The sequence below is a fragment of the Mus caroli genome, unplaced genomic scaffold (genome assembly GCF_978045245.1).
Source record: "Mus caroli unplaced genomic scaffold, Mus_caroli_1 scaffold_4, whole genome shotgun sequence".
Taxonomy (NCBI): domain Eukaryota; kingdom Metazoa; phylum Chordata; class Mammalia; order Rodentia; family Muridae; genus Mus; species Mus caroli.
Window position 1 is genome coordinate 83,624,392 of NW_028227259.1, and position 17,665 is coordinate 83,642,056.

General features: G+C 37.9%; 1 protein-coding gene across 30 annotated transcripts in view; it reads left to right on the forward strand.

Moving 5' to 3' along the window:
* Adgrl3 (adhesion G protein-coupled receptor L3) overlaps nucleotides 1–17,665 on the forward strand; it is a 778,447-nt gene that overhangs the window by 43,306 nt on the left and 717,476 nt on the right. For 28 of the 30 annotated variants that reach the window (XM_085836782.1, XM_085836789.1, XM_085836791.1 and 25 more), the window contains exon 2: nucleotides 3,252–3,282. The exons of the other annotated variants lie outside the window; for them this stretch is intronic. The gene's annotated coding sequence lies outside the window, so the exon portion shown is untranslated. The remainder of the gene's footprint in view (nucleotides 1–3,251; nucleotides 3,283–17,665) is intronic. 30 annotated transcript variants of the gene reach the window in all.

A 17,665-nucleotide genomic window follows, 5' to 3' on the forward strand; every position in this document is an offset into this window, starting at 1 on the left:
ATTGGCATAGAATTACCTTTTAAATATAGCCTATTTTAGTGTCTGATGTTGGAAAGAACAAGCTTTTAAACTTTCAATATGTATGTCTTACTGAATTTGTAAGTTTAGAAACTCAGAATATGAACACTAAATTGGTAATTTAATCTCACACATGTTTCTCTTAAATCTGAATCTTCCGATGTTTTAGGAAAACTATTTAGAACATCTTGTGAAGATTTTAGTGAGTGCCAAAATACAATGAGATGGTCCATGAATTTTTAGAGTTTGGTTGTTATATTACTTTCCATACTGATGTATTGTTTGGTAAAAATAAACTACATGTAGTACAGTATATCTTGGAAATCACCACATTGTTTTGGTATTTGCCATGTTTGTTGTTGTTGTTGTTGTTCAGTATTACTGCTCTTTTAGTTCCTTTCATTCTATTATTCTTCAAGTACAATTCCAAATGGTCCAAGCACTGGCTTCTGTCTGTCTGTCTTTGTGCTTATTCTCACACTACCTCTCTCTTGGCAAACTCTAGTGGAGGCCAGCCAGTGTTCCTTTCCTTGTGATCCATTATACTCAGAATCTACACAAACTCTTGTCTTTACCCTTCTTTACCCCCCGGATGCCATCTTTCACCCCACCCTGCTTCCAGGGTTACACTTATTCTTCATTTTATTTGCTTGATTATGTGTTTAATATTTGACACCCTATGCCTATTGTAAGCCCAGTGTGGGATGATTGTATCTATTGTGTAGCCCTGTTGAATATCCATTGCCCACCAAGGGCTAAGCATCTAGTTGTTGTTCAGTAAGTATGTGTTAAATGAGGTGATCGGATGTCTTTCCGACTGATTAAGTTGTGCTCCAGGGTTTTTGAAACACACAAGTGTTAATTGCCATACAGAAGGATGTAAGTTGCTTGAGAGTTTCCATAGTCTTCTTTTTCTTCTTCTTCTTTTTGAAGGAGGATGTCTTTATTTAATCTTTTTTTAAAAATAGGGTATTGTCTTTGTTTACATTTCAAGTGTTAGCCCCTTTCCCAGCTTCCCCTCTGCAAACTCCTATTCTATCCCCCCTTATCCTGTTAATATGAGGGTGCTCCCCCCCCACCCAACCATTCTCACTTCACTGCCCTAGCATTCCTCTACACTGGGGCATCAAGCCTTCACAGGACCAAGGGTCTCCCCTCTCATTGATGCCAGTTAAGGCCCCTTTAGCTCCTTCAGTCTTTCCTCTAACTCCCTCATTGGGGGTCTCTGTACTCAGTCCGATGGTTGGTTGCGAGCATTCGCATCTATATTGGTTAGAATCTTGCAGAGCCTCTCAGGAGACAGCTGTATCAGGCTCCTGCCAGCAAGCACTTCTTGACATCAGCAGTAGTGTCTGGAAGTTAGACTCCTGAGAACCAAATAACCCTATCAAAAAATGGGAACAGAGCTAAACAGAGAATTTTCAACTGCAGAAATTCTAATGGCTGAGAGGCACCTAAAGAAATGTCCAACATCCTTAGTCATCAGGGAAATGCAAATCAAAACAATCCTGAGATTCAATCTCACACCAGTTTCCATGATTCTTAAGAATTATTCCACCATTCAAGTGGCTATCTGTAGGCTTCTCTCTCAAGAGCTAAATGTATCCAGGCCAAAGCAAGAATATATCCAAGTCATGTATGAATGGGTATTTTATCCCATTTTTTTTTCTGTAGTGAAGAATATTGACATCAATGACTGACTTTCAAGGTCTATCCACAAAGTTATCTCTCCTCTCACAGGCATTGCTAACTAATGAATGAAGAAAAGATTGCCTAGAGTTATATTTCTCTTGGGAGAAGTTTGTGGAAGAGAGAAAGATGGAGTCCCCTTAGCAGTATCTATGAGTACAAATGGCTTATATTTTAAACGAAATGTGATTTTAATAGTTAAGTTAGAAATTTGTATTCCTAAAACTGGCATTTCATCAAAGCCCTTATTTTATTTTGAAAGGAAACTATTCAAGAGTCCAGTTTTGGTCCTCTTCCTTCATAAACATTTGTGTCCGTGGGAATTTTGACAAGTAATATTAAAAGGCTACTTTGTCTGATTTTTGAATGGCCCTCAAGGTTGATTTTAATACTGTCACTATAAAATCATTTAAACGATATTGTTTCCCTTAGCAATCTAATAAAACTAACCACATTATTAGGACTGACTTTATTCAGCTTAACTTTACTACTGTAATACTGCAGTGAATTACTGCCCTTGGTTTTATTAACCTTTTCCTCTACAGTAAGCCAAATTTGTGTTGCATTCTAAACATATTCATTAATTGACAAACTGCAAAGACTTGGATCACTCGTTACCATCAGATCTACTTAACTCTCGCAGGCTGTCATTATTTTATAGAATGAAAGTTTTCAGGTTGTAGAGTTCCGTTTGAGACCTTTATCTGTGAAAGTTTAATGTAATGGCTGACTCTAGTAACAGTGATTTATGTAGTAGTAAATATGATTAGAGGGGAGGGATTATTTTCTATTGATCTAACAGTAGAGTAGTGCAGATTAAGCTTGTATATCAGGTCATCTGCTCTCTGCACATATTTTGTTTCTAAAGATGTTTTGTTGACATTAATACCCATTGGATAGAATCTAAGTAAATGTCATTTGAACAAAATTATGGGTAAGATGCAGACTTTTTTTTCTTTCTCTACAGAGTCTGCATTGCTGTAAACCAATAAGTATAGGATGCACATGCTTATTTCTCTTTCTACACAGAGATACACATGTGTAAATATATGAATTCTATGAGTCTTATGTGAGTTTGAACTTCTGGTAAAGAGAAAAGTTAAATTTGCATCTTATAAGATTGTTGTGCAATGAAAGAATGTGTGTGTAAAATACAACCAATTTTTGCTGTAACAAAGTGAGTGTTCCTGGAATTGGGTAACTGGAGACATACAAATCAAATCCCCTTCCTCATTACAATGGAGTTTCTTCCTCAGTGGAACTTGCCATTCTGGCATATATAGAATGGGATCTGAGCAGTAGCCAATAATAGGGAGCACAAACCATCTTTGTAGAGCATTCATGTGTGCTGGGGTCACGATGGCTGCTGTGATTTGTGTGCCTCTCTGCTTTCCTGCTCTCATTCACCCCACTCATGTTTACGTAGTGTGCATTCAACTGGTTTTGTTTGGTTCTGTGAACTAATTTGTTTAGAGATAAGTGAAGAGTTTAAGTAAAGAGGACATTCTTCACATAAACCTCTCCTTTTCCTTACTCTTCTGCAGATGCTGATTTAAAGAACTGCCCTGAAAACTGGTGAGTGGCTTGTGTGCAGCACCCAGTGAGGTGGTGGCATCTTTGGCATTGTCTCTCTGTCTGTCTCTGTCTCTGTCTGTTTCTCTGTCTGTCTCTGTCTGTCTGTCTCTGTCTCTCTGTGTCTCTCTCTGTGTCTCTCTCTGTCTCTCTCTGTCTCTCTGCTTCTCAGCCTCTTTTATCTGAAGCAATGTTGTTTTGCTCTTGCCTTTGGTTTCCTTTGACAGACTGTCAAGGGCAGTGGAAGAATACTCAGATAGATGTGTGGATCCCTGCTGTTACACATGTAAGGGGTTTAGCCTCCACTGAACCTTTGAGTGCTACTCAGCAAATCCTTCCTGTCTCCCTGCCTCCTCTCTTTCTCATCTATCATGTCCTTTGTATTTGCATGTGTCGTCCTTCTCTAGAAAGGCTCTTTTAAAAGGTGTCTTTATAGATCAAGTCTATAAAGTCTTTAAAGTTAGGAATGCTACCTCAGTTTACCAGGCTTTATAGTTAGCCTCTTACTTCTGCATCTCTCTCCCTGGCATTGTCCCCAGTGCAGTGAGTGGCTTTCTTTCTGTTGTTTTGGAGTACCCTAAGCAGTGTTGTCATTAGGTTAGGTGTTATGTGACATTACCAAAGGCCAGGAGCATGCTTCCTGAATGGTTTCTTTGATCATTGCATGGCACGTGGTCGACACTAGTCTATGTTGGCTAAATCGATAAGTGCCTGTGGAAAATGCCATTCACAAAATGCTTCCTGCTAGAGGAGCAAGTGTCCTCATCTTAAACTTTGTCACAATGCCTTCCTGTTTATAATTATCACACTTTATTTTGAACACATCCTCAACACAGCAGTGGCTTTAAGTAGCAAACAGACTTGAGACTGAGGAAGTAGTTCAAATGACAATTTTTCTTCCTTACTTTCTGATAGGGTTGTAAAACACCTTCTAGAACATAGTTTTACTTGTGAAAAGATATTTCAGGTTATAGGATTTCATAATAGCAGCAAGAAGTTACGGCCACCATTCATTAGCATCTGTGTGTTCTCATTCATTCATTAGCTTGCTTTGTGTTCCTTTCCCGTTCTTATCACATCTTTTAATCCTACTGTCTCTTTTGGCCTCCTGAGGATGGATATCTTCTAGATGAAATCTACGATTCTTTTAAGACCTTATTTTCATCAGCTACTTGCCAGCTGTTGAGACGACAGCTGACTTTTCTACTGTTGTGAAAGGGTGGAGCTCTTGAGCTTGGTTCACAGCTGCCAGGAGCTTCTGGTTCTGCTCCCTCATTGCCTTGAACACCCGAGTCCCTTATTTGTAAATTAGCCCAGCTGCTCTCTGTTTTTAAAACAGGTGATGGGGAAGAGTTCTTGATAGAACAGTGCATTGTAAATAAGCAGATGAATTATTGGGGCAGTTTGGCGGTAGCTGATAATTTGTATCAGGTGTCAGTAGTGAGTTTCACTGTGGCTCTGTTCCCATGTATTAAGGACCACAAATTGGTACATTTCATTTAAAATTAAACCCACAAAACTGAGGAGCTGTCTGTTGCTATGTGAGCAGGTGTACTTGATTTCATTGTACGTTTCTATTTACAAAGGTATTTCATTTAGGACTTGACATCATTGACTTTGGTACAACTCAGTCGAATGCAGATTTTAGTTGGTTTTATCCAATGTAAAAGATAATTAATATTCCCTAACTAGGAATTTTATAGCTATAATTTAACCCATTTTATCATCCACTTTACAAGATAGCAATACTTCTTCCTAAATGGGATTATAGTATATGTTTGTATGACTACTAATGGTTCAAAATAGAAATTAGTTCCTTTAACTATTAGTAGAATTATTAATTGTATGACATCGACATTCATTATATGTTTATGGGAAAGATACACTTTATAATATATAGCTCAACACAAGTGGAAAATGCTTACTAGACTAATATATTGCCTTCCAAACAAATAATATATACAATAATGTAACAATGTAAGATTTTTTTACACAAGAAAGATACTTGAACCTGCTTATATATGTTTAAGCAAATTTCTCATGAAAATTTATGTTTCTAGTATCAAAGAAACAACTACTTTTTAATTCTAAATTTTTATGGCCATTACTTTGGCACATAATTTTGAATTCTCAGAACATGTCAGGCACTGAGCTACATCATGAGGGTTCAGTAGTGACCACAGCACATGAAGGATGGTCTGTGGCAGCTCAAGGATGCTTCCATAAATAGCTGCCTTGAGTGCTTTCCTAAGTGCACAACCAGATGCGTTTGTGTGATGATATGTGTTACATAGATTCTATAAATATGTTTCATTCTTTTCTCAATTTTTAAAGGGCATTCAGTTTTTTAACAAAGGAATTTTAAAGCTTGGGAAAATAAATGACCAAAATTAGTTGTGACAAGAATTAAAAATTACTGAAATGGTGATTCTCACCTATTGTTACAATTTGAAGTTATTGATTTTTTTTTCTTAGACTTATATTGGAGCACCCATCTCTTTCAGGATGTTCTTAAACCATTGTACAGTCTTCCAAGTATATCATGGAATTAATTTGTGTATCATTTTATATACTCAGTATATATATATATATATATATATATATATATATATATCTCCAAATACGTTCTTTTGTTTTTGTTTTTGTTTTTGTTTTTCGAGACAGGGTTTCTCTGTATAGCCCGGGCTGTCCTGGAACTCACTTTGTAGACCAGGCTGTCCTCGAACTCATCTGTTTCCCGAGTGCTGGGATTAAAGGCGTGCGCCACCATGCCCAGCCTCCAAATACATTCTTGTAACAGGAATATAACTAAGGTTTACAAGTAATCACTATTTGTTTCCTTAGGTAATACAACTGATTCTAAAAGTCTGAATGAACCTAATATCCATCAAGTCAGGAATGACGGCAGGACATTATATTACAATATTCATTGAATTTAGGTCTTATGTCTCCATATAGCTGGGGAACTCCAGAGTTCGTGAAAGGCGAATGGTCCCCTACTCTCTGATCCTACTGGAATTTCTCATGGAGTCTTTTGTCTTTAAAGGTACATTGGAGTTTCTCTCCATTGTGACCTCGTTTCTCTCTTTACAGTATTTAAACAAAATCATTGAGCTAGTTATGAGAACTGGAATGTCCTTATTTATTATTACTTTATATATTCGAGGTGGCTGTAAGATAGGTTAGCATGTAAAGGTGCTTTCAGCCAAGCCTCATGGCTTGAGTTCAATCACTTGGAACCACAAACTGGAAGACAGCCAACTGCTGCAAGTCATCCCCTGATCACTACTGGACTCTATGACACATCTGTGCACTCACACACATAGCACATACAAATAAATAGTAAATAAAGGTAATTTTAAAATCAAAATAAAATATATAAGAAACACCAGCTTCCACCCTGCAACTGTTCCTTTAATCAGAGAGTCAGTAAGAAAGGAACTGACCTTAAAAATCTTTAAGTTTTAAGGGAGTGTAAAACTGTTATATACAAACAGCCTGGTTTGTGCTTTGGGGAAGTTTGAGCTATAGACAGACTTCAACATGGACACTGCAGTCCCTTGGTCCAAAGACCCTTGAATGGTTTGGTGTGTGAGTTCTCCTGTGTATGCAGTGTAGCATGGCTCACGGAGCTGGATCATTCTTGTTTGCCTGTCTCTGTGTCTTAGCATTTAGAGCCAGTGCTGTGGCAGAGTAAATTTTTTGTTGTTGTTGCTCTTATAGATTTTCAGATTACCTTCTAAAGCAGACTCATGGCGAGCTGTTGAAATGCTTCATTTCAGAGAGTCGCATGTGACCGGGCATGCCTTAAATTGAAACGTTAAATTAAATTACTGCTTATGTAACATTTCTTTCCAGCCCTGAATCTAATGTCTGTTACTTCCTAAGAACTCATCAGGGATTTTATTTCTACTGCCTTAGTCCATTTAGGGTTTCTTGAAGGTGGTTTAAGAAACAAATTTCACTACTGTTTTGTAATCAGTTTGACTTTAACAGAAAATGTTGAGTTAATATGAAACAATCAGTTGTCTTTTGGCATCATTTGATAATTTATCGAAACTTGACCTGGCATGATTTGTTTGTGGGCCCACCATACAAGGTACTTATAATCGCTCGTAGCTACACTATCAAGTCAAAATCTTAAGTACTGTCTTTATTTGGACAACTTAAATTAGCTATTTTGTATTTTTCTAAAAATACTCTTTCTTCTTTGAGACAGCAACTCCTTTCTCATCTGAACGTACACCTAATCAATTTCAAAGAGAAGCAAAAGAAAGCCTGAGCCTGTTTTGAACATTATTCCTCCTCGAAGTGTTCTAAGGGTCGGAATTTATTTCACAGTGTCAGCTAAGCAGGCTTCTGAGCTGAAAGCGAGGGGATGAATAGTGTCTAAATCTACTTTAGAAGAGAGCTTGTTTATCGAGCTCCACCTCATTTTCTTTTATCTGTCACCGTGTAAATAATAGGTAGAATTTCTCGGTTCCTTGTATGGTACGTGCCCAGCATGCAGCTTAGCACTGGCTAACTGTGGCAATTTTCATTCTTCCTCAGCTTTTCTATTTTTTCCTAAGTTCCCCTGCCCATCTCACCTTGCCTAAATACCATGCAAGCAGCGCTACTCACTCTGAGCAGTTACATTCCCCATGTGTGTCTTCAAATTCACACAGTCATCCTGGAAATGAAGGATGTTGCTTTGGGGCTAAGATAGGGTAAAGTTTGTTATTAGGTATAAATTGGATATTTTGGTGCTTTGTCTATTTGAGGCAGCGATAAAACAAACAGATAAAAAATCCATTCATAAGATTTAACTGTATCTGATGGAATTTACCAAAAACGCAAACATATTAAGGAATTAAACATCATGGCAGTGTATTTCTGACTTTTTGAAAAGGAAGTTCAGTAGTAAGCAGACTGTGGTTCTGTGCTGTCACCATGGTCTTTAGAGATTATTATCCCTGCCATCCCCTTTCCCTTTAACATGTTTTCTGTGACTTTACCAGTCTGTATCATAGAGTAGCTTCTGGTAGGCTAGCCACCTCCTGTGCATCACATATGCAGGAAAGAAGCAAAGCAGAGAGGAAAAGGGAATGTGTTTTCTGGCTGAATCAGCACCTCCCAGGAAATTCTGTGCAACAGTCAAGATGATTAGCCTGAACTTCCTAAGACACACCAAGTAAGAGAATGGAAGGCGTGTCCCTTTAGCTAAGGCTATTGCTCATTAAATACCAAGAAGCAAGAGGTGAGATAGCTGGGGTGGGGTGGGGGCAGTGGTATAGTCAGTTGGTTAGTAGCTGCGGTCCTTCCTCCCTAGTATACTTGGTGAGTTCCTTGGGGAAAGATTAGCCCAGAGTCACAGTCATTGTCATCACTCCTGTGCGTGATGAACACTAATCTGATTTCAGTTTTGTCTCTCAAGTGGACAAAACAAGGTCATCCTCATCATGATTGTATGAGGATTCAGAAAGGTAACCATGGGGTGAAAGCTGTAAACTACTTTGTTTATTATTAGGACATGCAAACTGCAGACGTCTCCAGGAATTGTAGTTTATTCAGGTGTAACCTCCTCCCCCAGTAGATGATCCAGACAGAAAGCCTGTTTAGAGTCACAAAATAACACATTTGGGCATGCACATTAGTTTCTCCTACATGGGCAGTACGTTGTTAATATTGGAGTTCTTCAATGTAACACCAAGAGTATACCAATTCTAATATTTGTCACCTAGGTCTCCAAGGACAGGAGTAGCCATATACTCTTGCAAGGGCTTAGTGTTCCTATTTATAAGGTAGGTATATTAATAATGCTTTTTAGGGTATATATAGAGATAGTATGCATGTAAAGTGTGAATAGTATATCTGGCAGAGCGCTATGCATGCCACTCTACCACTAACTGCTGTTACTACTGTAGAAACGGCCTTAGGAAAGATCATGTTTTTGCCAGCTGCTTCATGACAGCAAAATTCCAAATCCCATGGGGGACATAACACACATGTTAGTATATTCTTAAAGCATTTGTGCAGAATTACAACAGGGTGTATCTATAAAGGAGTTGCCACTTTCCAACGATGGAGGTGGATATGGTCAATAGGCTTGTATGCTTTCGAGTTCTGGGGTCCAGAGTCATCTGGAGGTTCTTTTATTCACATGCTTGTTTCTGGAATCTATTGATGTAAGGGTTGTGACCAGGCTGAGTCGATTAGAGAACAGACATGTGGTCTCTGTGAGTGGTTTGGAGTTCTACCAGCTTAACAGCTGTGCTTGGGAAACAAAAAGTTAAGAGAGCTGTCATTCCAGGTGACCACAAAAAATATGCATGCTATTTGAGGGTATCCCTTCAGAAGACTCATAGCATCATGTCTGCCATGTTCTCTTTATTGAAGAATTCAGGGTCTGGCTGATGGAAGCAGAGAAGAACACAAAAGTTAGCATTCACAAGGAGAGTCCTGTGCTGGACATCTTGGAGACATACCAAGGACCTCCTTCTGAATGGGATAAACACCACTTAATTTGAACTTTTTCCCATAAATTTCTCGGAAAAATATAATATCCTCTATCTTGCTTTAATCTGATATAGGCAGGAAGTTCAAGTCCTTATTGAAAAATATAGTAGCACTGTAGCTTTTAAACTTGTTAATCTTGGAAATGTACAAAGTCAAATGGAGAATTATTGCTATTATTTTTAGCTTATTGTAGGTCTCCCGTGGTCAGTTTTATTTTATTTATCTAAGTTTATTTTCCTAAAGTTTTGATAAAGATTAAATTGCCTATTTTTAAAGTGTGTATTACAGTGCCAGCCATTCAATTCAGTTTAAATATTCATTAACTTTAAGAAACAGCAAATACTTCCGAAGGTTAAAGTAATGAAAGGTACGATGTTATTCTTGAAACTAAGTTACTGACAGTGTGTTACTCCATAGTCACAGTAAACAGGATCTCTCAAGATTTGAAAGACAAAAAGGATTTGATATACTTAAAAAAGTAGTATAAAAAGTTAATATATTTTAAATGCTAAATTTATTATATTTAAGTGATTTAAGTTTTTGTATGGCAGCTATTGACTCTTCTTTAGTTCTGTCTAGTGTAAGGGCTGTAGTTATAATTCTATTCAGATGTCAGTGCCTCATTAATTTTTCAAATTGATCCCAGTTATTTATTTGGAGGCTCCAGCATATCATCAGACTCAGTTAATAGCTCACTTGTTCACTCTGTGTCCCGGACGTTTCCAGTTGGGAGTTCAGTTGTCTCAAAACTTCGAGTTAATTACCTTCTTGGATGGAGTCAGTAAGAGTTTTGAATAGTTTTTTTTTTAAACAACCCTGATGTTAAAGCACCATGAGGTTTATTAAAATCTAATTTAAAACAAAGAGCAAACCATTATCTAGATGATTTCTTTTGCTCACCAAGTCACTAATCTCTCTCCTCACTCTGAAAACCCATTGGTTTGAAAAACATCTTGAATTCTGGTGTTTTGTTTGTTTGTTTGTTTTCATTAACTACCAGCTGAATCAAGTGATGTCTTCCAGGAGCATCTTGTAGGAGTGAGTAGGTATCTCAAAAGTGAGCTGAATAGCCTGGTAGAAAAATGCTTCCTTTCTCTGCACTTCAACTCAGAGGGAGGTGGCGACGCCTTGGCTGAAGCACTTCACACCTGCTTTTTCTTTTGCTCCTCACTTCAATCACAACCCCTTCTACTCAAGTTTCTGTGAGCTAACTTTGTAAATCATTAGAGAATCGCACTGATTTCTCAAGATTGACCAGGGACCTTTAAACAGGGGGTCTACAGGTAATTGTTTCTGGATGTTTGCCTAAAGACTCTTGGCAAAAAAAACAAATTCTTCCTCAGCAATTAAAAATTAACCTGCAAGAGTTTTGCAGATATACACAAAAATCATCCTAATGATTGTGACCCAGGCACAAGGCTTTATTTTTCTTGTTTCGCAGAGCTGGCTATCCCCAACTACAAAGATTTGGTGTTTATTTGATTCTTACTGTTGTATTTGTTCTATAAATAACGCATTCATTATCTGACTCTCTGACTGTTTCAAACCTCCTGGGTACTTACGCAGTCTACTCATTGGGGGTAAGTAACTGGTGTTGTCTCTCCAGTGGTGAACATGATTCTCATTTGCTGGGAAAAAAGACAGGAAAATCTTTGCACCAAAGATTTAATTCCAAGAGGGACTGTTGTCTCATTTCCAAATAGGTCAGGGAATATTTTGCGCTGTAGGTTCCCCGTGGGTATTCATTAAAGCTTCCTGACTGGGTTACAGGGTGGAGAGCCAGCAGAAGAGGAGCCTAATTTTTGATGGCAGAACAGTGTTTACATGTTCAGTTCACTTGGATGTGTGTGCATTTCAATCCAACGTATACCTCTCTCCAGCCTTCCCAATCAATACCACATGACTTAAATATTTCTCAGTTTATTTTAGAATACTTCAGAATCATTTTGTAATTTTAATTAAGGTGGTGCTTGGAAATTTGTCTTTAAATTTCTAAATTCTTGTATCTACCAGTGTTGAACCAGTTGGTCTCCAAGGACTTTTGAAGCTCTAAATCGCTATGGTTCTGCGACTGACTATTTTTTTCCTAAAATTAAGCTTCCAATTCGTTTTTAACCAGGCATAATTCAGAATATAAACAGTGTCTTTGTCAAAGTGTGGCATAAAGTGTTGAGAGATATCATCCATATTAGTGGTTAGAAAAGGGAAGTTTCTCTGCTCATAGCCCTTCCTGTCTCCACCGCTGTTCAACCTCATGGCGCCCTTTGTTCCCAGCCTCAGGAGACGATTTACTTCAGAATCATTGCACGAAGGCCCAGGGAAGAAGTGTCGACTCCATAGCTTACCTTTCACTCCCATTTCTAAGAGGAGGGTCAGTCAGTCTGACCTTTGACACTACATTCTGAAGCCTCAAATACGTGCCCCCAATGAGTGAGTTCAAATCTGTGCTCTTGTCCCCAGACCCAAAGTTCACATGTTATAAACCAGAAACCTACAGTTTTTCTACAAATAGTGCATCTATATAATAAACTTTGACTGAGAAGAAAAGTCAGGAAGAAAAGTGAGAGAGAGGGAGAGAGGGAGAGAGAGAGAGAGAGAGAGAGAGAGAGAGAGAGAGAGAGAGAGAGAGAGAGAGAGATATGCAGAGACAGGAAGACACAGACAAGGAAACAAAGAGACACAGGGAGACATAGGCATATAAAGAGAGGGGAGTGAGGAGGAGGCAGGGAGGGGAAGAAAGAGCTCATGTGTGTGTATGTGTGTGTGTGTGTGTGTGTGTGTGTGTGTGTGTGAGAGAGAGAGAGAGAGAGAGAGAGAGGAAACTATTGCTCTACAAAATAGATATTCAGTCTTGAATCACTGAATCCTTCTGTGATACAGGTCCCACCCTTTGGGGATTTCCACTTACTCTGAACTGCAGAGTTGTGCAAGTGTGAACATGCCAGGAAACTATAATTATTCTTGGGTTTTGACAAAAATGCCCCTTAGTATTTAAACAGCCGCTACCATGCTTTTTAAGTCCATGAACTAATGTTTATCTCCTAAACCAACATCAGATGGACAGGCATCGAGAATTGATCTGTTCTCCTGGCCATCCACATTTTGAACTCTTTACACCTCCCACGACCCTACCTTGCAGAGTTTTGCTGTGAAACAATATGTGGTCTGAAATGTATGATTCCACTGCCTCAGACTCTTGGCATCTCAAGGTCCCATCACCGTCATGTCCAACAGAACTCTTCTGTTTTACCAGCCAGTCACACTTTGTCCTCGTCAACCTCTCAGTTTGTTTATGCAATTCATTCATTTGGTTTTCTTTGTTGCTTGTTTGTTTCTGTCCTTGTCCCATCTGAATGTATACTGCAGCATTACTTACTTCTATAATTATCTTTTAATTTCCGGATCTTCTTGTTGTGCTCAAATTTTGTACATCTTATATTATGAAAGAATGGGATGGTGTTCTATGGAAATGGTGTTCCAATCATAGCAAGAATATAGTGACCTAGTGACTGACAAATTTTGAGATGAATATAGGGGCTGTTAGAATGACACTGTCTGTCAGCTAACCCATTTGCCACCGGTTATTGTCCAAGTATTGTTTCTCCGGACTGTAAAATTCCTGAGGGAGAAATTTCTCATATTAACAGATTCTGTCATGAAGTAGCTCTTAGAAGTCACATTATTTACAGCTGGGTACTTTAGAGTTTCTGCAATGATCCAGCTCATTCTGTCAGTAATATCTATATTTGATTTTTGACAATTAAACATCTGTGATAAAAACCCAATAAGGGAAAGGGGGGTTTGGTTTGGTTTGGTTTGGTTTGGTTTGTTGTTGTTTGCTTATATATAGGCTATCATTAGCTTCATTGCCTTTGTTCCTGTTGCAAGGCAGCAAGTCATGTCAGCATGTTGGTGCAGCAGTGCTTATCTTGGTAGGAGGAAGTGAAGCTGGAAGAGGAAGTATGTGGGTCCATATCCCCTTTGAGGCCATACCTACAGCCATCAAGGCACAGCTTTGTTCTCATCAACTGACTTAGGATTCAGAAAATGCTCCCCATAAAACACCACCACATCTATTTGATTTGATTCCTGTATCTTTTATTTCCCAGACAACATTGTCATAAATGATCCTGCCAGTTACCTTGTTAAAACAAGGTAAAATTTAGCTCCCTCATTTTCCTGTTATATATATCTGATAGGTTTGGAAAAGTTAGAATTATACTTGCTGATATATTTTTTTTAATTTTATATTCTGAGGGAGAGATGAAAATTGTTTTATTGTGTTTTTATGAATGTCTGCTAAACACATTTACTTTTATGTCAGCATTACTGTCACACAAAGGAATAGAGAAGGGAGAATTGCATGTTTTGATCACATGGATGGTAGACTCGTCTTTTAAGTTTAACTAAGAACTGTTAATCATTCTCCTAATGCCTTGCATTTCCTAATACATCATTTGAATTAACCTGTGGTTCATGTATCCAAGATAATATGAACCAAGCTGTACGTACTTCCCTAGAGCTGTACATATCACAGAGTTAGTAAGTTGTTATAAAAGCTTTTAAGATTAGAATTTAAACTTTTTAGTAGTAGACATTTTACCCTTTTTTTTCACAAGATGACAGTACAGTTGTTTGAGTCACACCACCTTGTGTTCATTCTTCGGGCTCTTCTTCAGTCAGGCATATCTTCAAGGGTTAACTTTTATTGTTGGATCTATTTTGTAAGTCATTCAATATTGTCCAGTGTATAGGGATAATTTTTCCCTCTTCCCTGACTTACTATCCTTACACTTGTCATTCAGGTGGTCACTGTCTTCACACGAGACAGCGTAACCAATAATTTCAATATTTTATCTGTCATTTTTTATTAGATATTTTCTTTATTTACATTTCATATGTTATCCCCTTTCCTAGTTTCCCCTCCAAAAAACCCCTATCCTCTACCCCCTTCGCCTGCTCCCCAGCCCACCCACTCCCATTCCCAGTCCTGGCCTTCTCCTATATTGGGCATAGAACCTTCACAGGACCTAGGGCCTCTCCTCCCATTGATGACTGATTAGGCCATCCTCAGCTACAAATACAACTAGAGTCATGTGTTATCTTTGATTGGTGGTTTAGTTCCAAGGAGCTCTGGGGCTACTGGTTAGTTCATATTGATGTTCCTCCTATGGGGCTTCAGAACCCTTCAGCTCCTTGGGTACTTTCTCTAGCTCCTTTACTGGAGACCTTGTGCTCCGTCCAATGGATGATTGTGAGCATCCACTTCTTTACTTGCCAGGCACTGGCAAAGGCCTTTAGGAGACAGTTATATCAGACTCCTGTCAGCAGGCTCTTGTTGGCATCTGCCATAGTGTCTGGGTTTGGGGGTTGTTTATGGGATGGATCCCCAAGTGGGGCAGTCTCTGTATGGTCCTTCCTTCAGACTCTGCTTTGAACTTTGTCCCTGTAACCATGGGTATTTTGTTCCCCCTTCTAAGAAGGATTCTGAGCTTCTGGGCTAATATCCACTTATTACTGAGTGCATATCATGTGTGTTCTTTCGTGATTGGGAACTCAAGATGATATCCTCCAGATACATCTATTTGCCTAAGAATTTCATAAATTCATTGTTTTTAATTGCTGAGTAGTACTCCATTGTGTAAATGTACCACATTTTCTGTAACCATTCCTCTGTTGAGGGACATCTGGGTTCTTTCCAGCTTCTGGCTATTATAAGTAAGGCTGCTATGAACATAGTGGAGCATGTGTCCTTATTACCAGTTGGAGCATCTTCTGGGTATATGTCCAGGAGTGGTATTGCTGGATCTTTCAGTAGAACTATGTCCAATTTTCTGAGGAACTGCTAAAAAAAAAAAAAAAAAAGTTCAACATCCTTAATCATCAGGGAAATGCAAATCAAAACAACACTGAGATTCTACCTCACACCAGTCAGAATGACTAAGATCAAAAACTCAGGTGACAGCAGATACTGGTGAGGATGTGGAGAAAGAGGAACACTCCTCCATTGCTGATGGGACTGCAAGCTGGTACAACCCCTCTGGAAATCAGTTTGGTGGTTCCTCAGAAAATTGAACATATTTTATCTGTCTTTAAATGCTTGGCATAATCTGAGTCTGTTAAGCCTTCACTCTCATTAGTGTGTGCATCTTCTTTACTGTGAGTAAGTCTGACTCTTGCATTAAGCTGTAATATTGTTGCTTCTCTCCTTCTGTATTCTCTCTTAGAGAATACAGTAGTAAATCCAGAAGTGACGGTTTTAGCAATCTGTGTGTTTTCTTCTTCTACACCAGCGCTACACATTACTGTCTTTTATCCATCCTTGCTCATAAGCCAGTAAAAGGGTTTGGCATTTTAAGAGTGTTGTTTAACTCTTGCAAGATAATTTTTCAAGGATCGGCTTTTATATTTGTTTATTTGTTTTGTATCAAATATTAAGTATCAATATTTGTATCAAATATTAGCAAATTATATATTAACATGGCGAACACCGTTTTACTTCTATTTAGCTAATGATATACTTTATGTTAATTTTCCAATCCACTAAATATAATCTTGACAGAAATTGAGTTTATAAATTCTGAGGAATACTGGGGATTTCATAGATGAAATCTCACTTTAAACATGGAAAGACAGCTAAACTTGATGCATATTTGTCTCTCTGTTAGCTCATATTCTCCTTTTAAAAAAAAAATATACCTTTGAAAACTACATTCAATATTACTATTACAAAGGGTTTAATATTTTGGTACCCTCATTTCTTATGCTTGAGGTCTGTAACACACATACACACACACAGAGATCCCACAAACTTAAGCATCAATCAACACATGGAAATTTATAGTGCTATATTTTCTAGCAGAGCATGAAAGTGTCTTAAAATTATTAATGTATATTTCATAAAACCTATGACAGATTTGCCTGATAGCTCTTAGAGGTACATTCACTGTCAAATACATGCATTGCTTTTTATTTCCCTTTACAATATCTTGAATTCCTGAGGATTGAGATGTGGTATTTTTATTAAATCCATATTCCAAATTCGATCATGGACACATTCTCCCTCTTGTGACTAATGTGCTTTTAGTTCATGATAGATCCCAATGTCAAGATACTGATATCATTCCATCACTTACCTCTATAAGACAAAAATCCTGTTGTTTCCAACATTCAGACAAAAGGAAGAACATGAATACATACAATAGCTTGAGTATTTATGATTTTTAACTAGTGCTGTGCTTCATTGGGTGTTTTAAACCATCTTTTGGTAACCTTTGTATATTTGGTATAGACAGATAGGCTATTAAGATCATGAAACAGATATATATTTAAAAATGATTATGATTTTCAAGACAATGCACATTAAAAGGATAGTATGCTATGTGGGTGGCACTTTTGGGAGAACAAAGGCCTAATATTAAAGTTTAATTTCCCCCAAATTTCAGTATATTTTTTAACCTTGAAGTAAAAGTCAATCAAAACATGATGTTATTATATTATATCCACTCTATATGAACCTTAAAATGTAGATTATTTTATTCATTTCCCCAAACTGTAAACCATAGCTTAATTAGTCTTTGTATTGTATTAATACAGCTAATTACACATCTTCTATCAGTTAGGTTTATCTTCAGACTGACTCATGCTGTATATATGCCAATAACTTCCAGCACCAGTACCTTCTCACTGTCATAATATCTTTTCAGAAATCAAAATGAATGGCATGATAGTGTAAAGAAAGAAAATCGTTAACTGTTCAGAATTGGTTAGACTTCTTCCTGGTTCTAAGCAAACTAAACAGAGCATACTTTCCCTCTGGCTAGTGTTCTGCATTGTCTTCACGATATTTGTGTGGCTTGAAACCCCATTGGGCTGAGAGACAGTTTCA